This window comes from Neomonachus schauinslandi, chromosome 13, assembly GCF_002201575.2.
Source record: "Neomonachus schauinslandi chromosome 13, ASM220157v2, whole genome shotgun sequence".
Lineage (NCBI taxonomy): Eukaryota > Metazoa > Chordata > Mammalia > Carnivora > Phocidae > Neomonachus > Neomonachus schauinslandi.
In genome coordinates, this window is record NC_058415.1 from 25051838 (window position 1) to 25061613 (window position 9776).

Consider the following 9776-nt stretch of genomic DNA (forward strand, 5'->3'; position numbering starts at 1 on the left):
GCACTCAAGCTGTTCTTGATTTCATAGTGGTGACCAAGTCAGGCTCATGTTCCTACAGTGGCCTCATGACACCGTCTGGAGAGCAAGTAAGGATATGTGCATACACATCATACCACTTCACGCGAATGAGCCTTCCTTATGGAGAATTTATGTCTGATAGTTTTCCCATTTCTGGAACATGCCAGAAGACTGAACTTCTAACAGACAACTCTAAGTGAGAGGCATGTTTACATTTGAGAAACCTCTATCGTGATGAGAAGAAAATATTGTTTTTGGCAGTGCAACCAGGGAGACAGACTCCTCCACTCAGAATAAAACAAACCTTTGCTTTATTATACTCCCTTTTTTGGTCCCATTGAATTAGGTGTTGCAAACTAGTAGCCCACAGGCCAAATTTGGTTCCCGGATGGGTTCTGTTTGACCTGGTTGGTATTTGCACAGGTTTTACATTCGAGTGTGTTTAGACAAAGCAGGCACTTTCCAATTTGGCACCATGGTCACCACTCCCCGTTGTCTTACACACCACATGCTGGTTCCCACTCATTTATGTGACTGGCCTGGCTCCTAAATGCATTTAGCTTGCGGCCCTTATTAAATCGTTCCCTGACCACAGTCAGAGACTTTGCCTCAGTGCAGAAAAAGATTATTTTGTTAAGCTTTTATTGCTTACTGTATATGGATCAGAGAATACTTACATCTGCATCTAAGATATTTGAGGGATTTGAAATACTGCTACCAAGGCAAATGTTACTGTAGTTAGCAGGAAATGGACTCCCAACTCCTTGGCTTCTTCTAAAACCTGAGAAGTGAGTTTGAGTATTATACTTCCCCCATGAGTTCTTCTTAATTCTGAGCCTAGACCTGAGCTCTCCAAAGTGGTAACCACTTTGGGTACTGAGCACTTGGAATGTGGCTAGTCTGATTTGAGATGTGCCCATGGGTGCAAAATACATGCTGGGTTTCCAACACTTTGCACCAACATAATGTAAGATAACAGCTCTTAACAGCTTTTTATATTAATACTTTAAAATCACATTTTTGAGATACTGGGTTAAGAGTGAATTTCATCTGTTCCTTTTATATTTTTATTTTTTTAAAGATTTTTATTTATTTATTTGACAGAGAGAGAGCTTTGCGCAGTGGCAGTATCGTAGCCAATCAGGTTTATCCGAGGCGCGATTACTGCTATTTGACAGAGAGAGACACAGCGAGAGAGGGAACACAAGCAGGGAGAGTGGGAGAGGGAGAAGTAGGCTTCACACAGAGCAGGGAGCCCGATGCGGGGCTCGATCCCAGGACCCTGGGATCATGACCTGAGCCGAAGGCAGACGCTTAACAACTGAGCCACCCAGGTGCCCCCTTTTTTATCTTTTTAAATGTGGTTACTAGAAAATTTAAGATAGCACATGTGGCTCACATTTTATTTTTATTGGACCACGCTAGACTAGAAGCTAACCAAAATGAATTCTTAACTACATCATGTTTATTAACTTCACAGTATCATATGTTGAGTTTAGTTGTAACAGTCCTTCTATAAAACCAATAATGAATGACTATTTACAGTTTCCAAAAGAAGAGCCCTTTCTGGGTTGTGGTATGAAAGATAAATGGCCTTGCTGATGGGGAAGAAGTGAGCCAGGAAGATTTTACATTCAGGCATCAGGTGAACACAACAGAAGAGTTTGGGATAGAAATTTGCTGTTGCTTTGACGTGTGACATGATTTATCAACTTTGTTACTCATATTTCTCTATCAGGCAGCTCCTAGGCTTCCTTTAATGTATTTGCTCACACACGTGCCCACGCATGCACACATGTCCACACATGTACATGTACGTACACACACACAGCTATAGCCAGGAGCCTCTCTTAGGGGTTCTCTTGACATCTAATTAAATTCCTTACCAGTGGGATGTGACCTTGGAATTCTTTTAAAACCCTAGTGGCTGTTAGAAATCATTCATGGACTCTTTCTTTCTAGGTACAAAAATTAAAGAGACAAGAAAGTACTGAAATTAATATTGAATAGTGTATGAGGAGCTCGGAGGCAGATAGGATGCTGGAAAGGGACTAGAAGCTGGAGAGGGAGACAGAGGAGGTTCTGTCCCTCCCCAGCCCATACCCTCTGGGTTTGTGTCTTCTCCTGTAAAAGGTGGTACCAAAGAGAAGTCATTACAGTTGCTCTGCAGATCTAAGTGGATAGCAAATGTGAGTGCTTTTTAATCTCTTAAGATACCCAAGCAAGTTTTTTATTAGGGAATATAAATATTTATTCCATAATCATTATTGTCAACAAATGTTTGAGTCACTAGATGCAAGTTACTGTCCCTAGAGCAGTGCTCTGACTTGGAACAGGCTAAACCAAGAGCTATGTTCATTGCTGCACTTGACCTTGTATCTCCCGTGGCCTCCACTGTGGCAGAGAAGGAATCTACTGTTACATATAGGTTTCATTTTACTAGACTGTTAACCCACACTTAACTGTTTAGAAATTTAATTCTGAAATTGGTGAATTTGACCTTGGTCCTGTTGTGCCCAATAAATAGATAATTTAAAAATTACTTTGCTATCCCTTTTACTAAGATAAGACTTTTTTTATTGAAGCTCTAGAGTGTACATCTCTCAAGGACTGAGCATATGTCACTGAGGACTTGAGGAGCTGATTAATTTGCTTAGGGCTTTGAGCACTTGGGTTTGCTCCCCTCTACTCTTTTTTATTGTATGTTCTTCTTTATGGTCTTTTAAAAAAGAAATACCTTTTAGCTCTTCTGATGCTCTGTGCCATCAGAGTAACTTTTCATTATTTCAAAGATCACATTTCTAAAAAATGTAAAAGAAAAACATCAGGTAGGGGGAGAAATGCAGCATAAAATGTAACTGCCTTCTCCACTCACTGCTGTGTTTCTTTAACTTCTGTTTTAATCGGCCAACTCTATTTCAGTCTCGTTTGTTTCTGAGCAGAAACATAAATCTCGGTGAGAGGAAAGAAGATGGGTAAAAGAGATGAAGTAGAAAATAAGCCTTACTAGGAAAGAGGAGATGTCACTGTGGATAAGGAGATTAAAAGGCAGAGTAAAATGGTAATGTGGGGAGCTGACCAAGAGTCTCTCCTTGATCTAACTCCAGCTGGCTCTCCGAGCCCCCTTTTCAACAAGGCCTCAACCTTGTCCGATACAAACTACAGACTCTCAACACAAATGATTTTGTCCACCCCGCTGTCCCTCTTCTGATAGCTCACAGCCACATCCCTAGGATGAAGTGCTAAAGTGCCTGCCTGACAAAGTTCAAGGTGCCAAAAGAATTTATTGTTTGCTCTAGCCAGCATTTGGTATTAACCCCTGACTTCTTTTCTTAGGAGATTTACTAAAAAGGGCTTATAATTGTGAATCCTCCCTCTGTCCCTTTGAGATGTATACATATATCCTACAACCCGGGAGTGTCCTTCTCAAGGACCTAAGAGCCATACTGTCCTTTAAATGTAATCCTTTAAAATGTAATCACTAGGAAGGATAGGACCTCTGTCTCCCAGTCTCTCTGGGAGGACAGAATCCTAACTTTAGTACTTAGCAGCTAATAGACACAGCTGGCCTAATTGCATCTACACCTACCATCCTTTATAATTTTTCACGACCCTGAGTTCCTGCTTGCCCACCTCTTTACTTCCTCATTCTCCCTTTAAAACTGCCAGTCTGTTCAAACTGAAGTTGAGTTCGGTTCGTGCTGGGCCCTCTTTCCTATTGCAATTGCATATTATTAATTAAAACTCTGCCCTTACCACTTTAACTGGCATCTGGTTTTATTTATCTTGAACAGAATGTGTCTTAAAGTGGCCCCCAATGAGTCCCGCTCTTGTATAATCCCCTCCTCTTGAGTGTATGGAATGTATGATTTGCTTCTAAACATTGGAATATGACAAGGTGATCCAACTGTCACTCCCTTGATTAGGTTGCATTTTGTAATACTCCATCTGAGCAGATGAGAGAGAGTAATCCTCCTGATGATCTTGAAGAAGTGGCCATGTTGTAGACTACCTATGGAAAGGACCATGTGGTAGGGAATTGTGGGGGGCCTTTAGGAGCTGAGGATGGCCTCTGGCAACTATCTAGTTGAAACTAGTAAGAAGCCAAGGTACTCAGGCATATAGCCACAAGGAGATGAATCTTGCCAAAAGCCTCCATGAGTGAACTTGGAAGTGGATTCATCCTAAGTTGAGCCTACAGGTGAGAATGTAGCCTAGCCAACACCTGGCCTACAGCCTTGGTAAACCTGAGTGGAGGACCTAGTTAATCCTTGACTGATCATGGAAACTATGAGATAAAAGAATGAGTTTTTTAAAATGCTAAATTTGTGGTAATTTGTTATACAATAGAAAACTAATACAATTACTACATACAATTCTACACTAAGATTATATTTTTACTTTTAAAGATTTTTTATTTTCATTTTTTACTATAAAATTTCAAACATACAGTTGACTTTTTTTTTTTAAACATTTATTTGAGAGAGAGAGCGCGTGAGCATGGGTGGGAGGGGCAGAAGAGAGTCTTTTTAAAACTTTTATTGTTATGTTAATCACCGTACATTACATCATTAGTTTTTGATGTAGTGTTCCATGATTCATTGTTTGTGTATAACACCCAGTGCTCCGTGCAGAACATGCCCTCTTTAATATACATCACCAGTCTGGGGCAGAATAGAGTCTTAAGCAGACACCACTGTGAGCATGGAGCCCCACACAGGGCTCAATCTCATGACCCTAAGATGGAGACCTGAGCTGAAACTAAGAGTCAGTCACTTAACCAACTCTGCCACCCAGGCACCCCTGAAAGACTTTTATATGAATACCTGAATACCTACCACTTAGATCTTATTAACATTTTACTATACTTGCTTTATCACCTATCCTTCTATCTATCAATCTATCTTATTTCTTGGTGCTTTTCAAAGTAAAATTTGACATCAGTACACTTTCCTCTAAACATTTCAATATGCATATCATTAACTGGATTCAATATTCCTTAATAGTTTTCTAATATATAATTTACATGCAATGATATGTGTACAAATTTTTTTTATTCTTATGTTAATCCCCATACATTACATCATTAGTTTTAGATGAAGTGTTCCATGATTCATTGTTTATGCATAACACCCGATGCTCCATGCAGAATGTGCCCTCCTCAATACCCACCACCAGGCTAACCCATCCTCCCACCCCCCCTCCCCTCTAGAATCCTGTTTGTTTTTCAGAGTCCATCGTCTCTCATGGTTCGTCTACCCCTCCGATTTCCCCCGCTTCATTCTTCCCCTCCCTCTACCTTCTTCTTCTTCTTTTTTTTTTCTTAACATATATTGCATTATTTGTTTCAGAGGTACAGATCTGAGATTCAACAGTCTTGCACAATTCACAGCGCTTACCAGAGCACATACCCTCCCCAGTGTCTATCACCCAGTCACCCCATCCCTCCCACCCCACTCCCCACTCCAGCAACCCTCAGTTTGTTTCCTAAAATTAAGAATTCCTCATATCAGTGAGATCATATGATACATGTCTTTCTCTGTTTGACTTATTTCACTCAACATAATACCCTCCAGTTCCATCCATGTCGTTGCAAATGGCAAGATCTCATTCCTTTTGATGGCTGCATAATATTCCATTGTATATATATACCACATCTTCTTTATCCATTCATCTGTCGATGGACATCTTGGCTCTTTCCACAGTTTGGCTATTGTGGACATTGCTGCTATAAACATCGGGGTGCACGTACCCCTTCGGATCCCTACTTTTGTATCTTTGGGGTAAATACCCAGGAATGCAATTGCTGGATCATATGGTAGCTCTATTTTCAACTTTTTGAGGAACCTCCATACTGTTTTCCAGAGTGGCTGCACCAGCTTGCATTCCCACCAACAGTGTAGGAGGGTTCCCCTTTCTCCGCATCCCCGCCAACATCTGTCATTTCCTGACTTGTTAATTTTAGCCATTCTGACTGGTGTGAGGTGGTATCTCATTGAGGTTTGGATTTGGATTTCCCTGATGCCGAGCGATATTGAGCACTTTTTCATATGTCTGTTGGCCATTTGGGTGTCTTCTTTGGAAAAATGTCTGTTCATGTCTTCTGCCCATTTCTTGATTGGATTCTTTGTTCTTTGGGTGTTGAGTTTGATAAGTTCTTTATAGATTTTGGATACTAGCCCTTTATCTGATATGTCATTTGCAAATATCTTCTCCCATTCTGTCGGTTGTCTTTTGGTTTTGTTGACTGTTTCCTTTGCTTTGCAAAAGCTTTTTATCTTGATGAAGTCCCAATAGTTCATTTTTGCCCTTGCCTCCCTTGCCTTTGGCGATGTTTCTAGGAAGAAGTTGCTGTGGCTGAGGTCAAAGAGGTTGCTGCCTGTGTTCTCCTTTAGGATTTTGATGGACTCCTGTCTCACATTGAGGTCTTTCAACCATTTGGAGTCTATTTTTGTGTGTGCTGTAAGGAAATGGTCCAGTTTCATTCTTCTGCATGTGGCTATCCAATTTTCCAAACACCATTTGTTGAAGAGACTGTCTTTGTTCCATTGGACATTCTTTCCTGCTTTGTCAAAGATGAGTTGACCATAGAGTTGAGGGTCCATTTCTGGGCTCTCTATTCTGTTCCATTGATCTATGTGTCTGTTTTTGTGCCAGTACCATGCTGTTTTAATTATGACAGCTTTGTAATAGAGCTGGAAGTCCGGAATTGTGATTCCGCCGGCTTTGCTTTTCTTTTTCAACATTCCTCTGGCTATTCAAGGTTTTTTCTGGTTCCATACAAATTTTAGGATGATTTGTTCCATTTCTTTGAAAAAAGTGGATGGTATTTTGATGGGGATTGCATTGAATGTGTAGATCGCTCTAGGTAGCATTGACATCTTCACCATATTTGTTCTTCCAATCCATGAGCATGGAACGTTTTTCCATTTCTTTGTATCTTCCTCAACTTCTTTCATGAGTATTTTATAGTTTTCTGAGTATAGATCCTTTGTCTCTTTGGTTAGATTTATTCCTCGGTCTCTTATGGTTTTGGGTGCAATTGTAAATGGGATCGACTCCTTAATTTCTCTTTCTTCTGTCTTGTTGTTGGTGTATAGGAATGCCACTGACTTCTGTGCATTGATTTTATATCCTGCCACTTTACTGAATTCCTGTATGAGTTCTAGCAGTTTTGGGGTGGAGTCTTTTGGGTTTTCCACATAAAGTATCATATCATCTGCAAAGAGTGAGAGTTTGACTTCTTCTTTGCCAATTTGGATGCCTTTGATTTCTTTTTGTTGTCTGATTGCTGTGGCTAGGACTTCCAATACTATGTTGAATAGCAGTGGTGATAGTGGACATCCCTGCCGCGTTCCTGACCTTAGGGGGAGAGCTCTCAGTTTTTCCCCATTGAGAATGATATTTGTTGTAGGTTTTTCATAGATGGCTTTTATGATATTGAGGTATGTACCCTCTATGCCTATACTCTGAAGAGTTTTGATCAAGAAAGGATGCTGTACTTTGTCAAAAGCTTTTTCTGCATCTATTGAGAGGATCATATGATTCTTGTTCTTTCTTTTGTTAATGTATTGTATCACATTGATTGATTTGCGGATGTTGAACCAACCTTGCAGCCCAGGGATAAATCCCACTTGGTCGTGGTGAATAATCCTTTTAATGTACTGTTGGATCCTATTGGCTAGTATTTTGGTGAGAATTTTTGCATCCATGTTCATAAGGGATATTGGTCTGTAATTCTCCTTTTTGATGGGGTCTTTGTCTGGTTTTGGGATCAAGGTAATGCTGGCCTCATAAAATGAGTTTGGAAGTTTTCCTTCCATTTCTATTTTTTGGAACAGTTTCAGAAGAATAGGTATTAATTCTTCTTGGAATGTTTGGTAGAATTCCCCTGGGAAGCCATCTGGCCCTGGGCTTTTGTTTTTTGGGAGATTTTTGATGACTGCTTCAATTTCCTTAGTGGTTATAGGTCTGTTCAGGTTTTCTATTTCTTCCTGGTTCAGTTTTGGTAGTTGATACATCTCTAGGAATGCATCCATTTCTTCCAGGTTATCTAATTTGCTGGCATAGAGTTGCTCATAATATGTTCTTATAATTGTTTGTATTTCTTTGGTGTTGGTTGTGATCTCTCCTCTTTCATTCATGATTTTGTTGATTTGGGTCATTTCTCTTTTCTTTTTGATAAGTCTGGCCAGGGGTTTATGAATCTTGTTAATTCTTTCAAAGAACCAGCTCTTAGTTTCGTTGATCTGTTCTACTGTTCTTTTAGTTTCTATTTCATTGATTTCTGCTCTGATCTTTATGATTTCTCTTCTCCTGCTTCTCCTGGGTTTAGGCTTTATTTGCTGTTCTTTCTCCAGCTCCTTTAGGTGTAGGGTTAGGTTGTGTACTTGAGACCTTTCTTGTTTCTTGAGAAAGGCTTGTATTGCTATATACTTTCCTCTTAAGACTGCCTTTGCTGCATCCCAAAGATTCTGAGTAGTTGTGTTTTCATTTTCATTGGTTTCCATGAATTTTTTTATTCTTCTTTAATTTCCTGGTTGACCCATTCATTCTTCAGTAGGATGCTCTTTACCCTCCATGTATTTGAGTTCTTTCCGACTTTCCTCTTGTGATTGAGTTCTAGTTTCAAAGCATTGTGGTCTGAAAATAGGCAGGGAATGATCCCAGTCTTTTGGTACCGGTTGAGACCTGATTTATGACCTAGGATGTGATCTATTCTGGAGAATGTTCCATGGGCACTAGAGAAGAATGTGTATTCTGTTGCTTTGGGATGGAATGTCTGAATATGTCTGTGAAGTCCATTTGGTCCAGTGTGTCATTTAAAGTCTTTATTTCCTTGTTGATCTTTTGCTTAGACGATCTGTCCGTTTCAGTGAGGGGGGTGTTAAAGTCCCCCACTATTATTGTATTGTTGCCGATGTGTTTCTTTGCTTTTGTTATTAACTGTCTTATATAATTGGCTGCTCCCATGTTAGGGGCATAGATATTTACAATTGTTAGATCTTCTTGTTGGATAGATCCTTTAAGTAGGATATAATGTCCTTCCTCATCTCTTATTACAGTCTTTGGTTTAAAATCTAATTTGTCTGATATAAGGATTGCCACCCCAGCTTTCTTTGGGTGTCCATTAGCATGGTAAATGGTTTTCCACCCCCTCACTTTAAATCTGGGGGTGTCTTTGGTTCTAAAATGAGTCTCTTGCAGACAGCATATCGATGGGTTTTGTTTTTTAATCCAGTCTGATAGCCTGTGTCTTTTGATTGGGGCATTTAGCCCATTTACGCTCAGGGTAACTATTGAAAGATAGGAATTTAGTGCCATTGTATTGCCTGTAAGGTGACTGTTACCATATATTGTCTGTGTTCCTTTCTGGTCTATGTTGCTTTTAGGCTCTCTCTTTGCTTAGAGGACCCCTTTCAAGATTTCCTGTAGGGCTGGTTTTGTGTTTGCAAATTCCTTTAGTTTTTGTTTGTCCTGGAAGCTTTTTATCTCTCCTTCAATTTTCAATGACAGCCTAGCTGGATATAGTATTCTTGGCTGCATATTTTTCTCATTTAGTGCCATGAATATATCCTGCCAGTCCTTTCTGGCCTGCCAGGTCTCTGTGGATAGGTCTGTTGCCAATCTAATGTTTCTACCCTTGTAGGTTACATATCTCTTCTCCCGAGCTGCTCTCAGGATTTTCTCTTTGTCTATGAGACTCGTAAGTTTTACTATTAGATGTCAGGGTGTTGACCTATTTTTATTGATTTTGA

General features: G+C 39.9%; 1 pseudogene; it reads left to right on the top strand.

The window, feature by feature from the left end:
• The first annotated feature begins 1128 nt into the window (after positions 1–1128).
• LOC123326615 lies at positions 1129–1215 on the top strand (annotated as a pseudogene).
• Positions 1216–9776: the final 8561 nt, after the last annotated feature.